We start from the raw sequence: 1,624 nt of genomic DNA on the forward strand, positions 1-1,624 counted from the left end.
ACCCCGGGTCCCTCTCTGCCTGGCAGCTCTCCAGCCACTCCTCCCCAGGCCTGTAGCGCTGCCGGGGGCTGTTGTGGCCCAAGTGCAGGACCCGGCATTTGGCCTTATTGAAACTCATGGGACTGGCCTTGGCCCAGCGACCCAGCCTGTCCAAATCTCTGGGAGAGCCTCTCTACCTTCCAGCAGATCGACGCTTCCTCCCAGCTTGGTGCCATCTGCAACTTACTGAGGGGGCACTCACCTGCTGTTGTCTCCCTGCTCGTGTGTGTGTGTGCAGATGAGCTTTTTTTACCATGTAACCTAACAGGAACTTGAGTTACCAGTGAAAGAATTTGAATTTTGTGTTTGTAATACCTTGAAAATTAGGAGGGTTTTGCCAGTGTTTCATACGAGAACACGTTGAGACATTGGTGGGGCGGGTTAGAGTGCCACCACAGCGTGCCCACGCACGCTGTCATGGCACATTCCACTTGCAGGGAGGTTGGAAAGGGCAAATGTGTTGCTTTGGACAGGCAATCCAAACTTCTGGTCATTTCAGCTGTTTCTGAAAGGATGTCAGGAATCGTACTCCAGGACAGTGTTTCTGGATTCGATAGGCTTACGCGTGGTTTCTCGCAGGCGAGTGCAGTTGTACCCTTTAAGAAGAAGCAGAAGGATTTCTACAGAAGCTGCACTAGCATTCCTCTGGCTTGGCTGGTGCCAGTAGAAAGCAGGGCTTACCTGCACTCACGGCGCTTCTGAAATTCCCTTCCAAGGGCTGGTTGTTGCTGTACTCTTGTGCCATGTGTCACATGCCGATGGAGAACTGCTTTCCCTCTTGCCTTTGGTACTGGTCTCCTCCGTGGTGTCCAGGTCTCTCCTGCCTGGGAGGGGCACTGGTGGGGAGATTGCGGGGCCGTGCCCAGGCCTTGGCAGTGGTGAGGGGCAGGGGGAACCAGGGCGGCTGAGGGAGCTGCCTCTGGTCATGAGGGTGGTGAGAGTCTGGGGCAGGTTATGGACATGCTTTCTCCCTGGGAATTGTTCAAGGCCAGCTCGTCTGGGGCTTTGAGCAGCTCGGTCTAGTGAAAGATGTCCCTGTCTGACGGCCGCACGGTGCACTGAGTGGGCTTTCCAGCCCAAGCCATCCTGTGAGTCTGTTCTACGAGTCTTTAGATTTTGAATTGGTTGAATTCTGAGATAAAATTGATTGAAGCACTTCCTGTGGTTCTGTGATGTTGGATCTTTAATTCCAAGCTTACAGTCCATGTTGGGTATTTTTTGTGAATGATGGCGTGTGTTGAGCCCCGGATCACTCGTGTTGCACGCTGTGTGGAGGTAACGGAGGCTGTGGGCTCAGAATTACCAGCCCAGTGTCGCTTCTCTCCTGCCATTATTCATTTTTCACCATCTGTTGGACTTTTTTTCCATTGCTGGACTATGTGAGAGCAAGGATATAGAAGCCCGAGGAGGAGACGTTATTCTTCCTTGCTATATAGGGGGATGAAAATGAATATTCTGTCACTTAGTCTTGTCATTTCAACCAATATTGCTTGTCTCCTTGGAAGTGAGTTTTCAGGGTCTCCCCAGCATGGAGCACTGTTTGCTGATGGCCGCGGGTGTCGGGAGCCCTCCCTTCCCACCCTCC

This window comes from Apaloderma vittatum, unplaced genomic scaffold, assembly GCF_000703405.1.
Source record: "Apaloderma vittatum isolate BGI_N311 unplaced genomic scaffold, ASM70340v1 scaffold13155, whole genome shotgun sequence".
NCBI lineage: Eukaryota > Metazoa > Chordata > Aves > Trogoniformes > Trogonidae > Apaloderma > Apaloderma vittatum.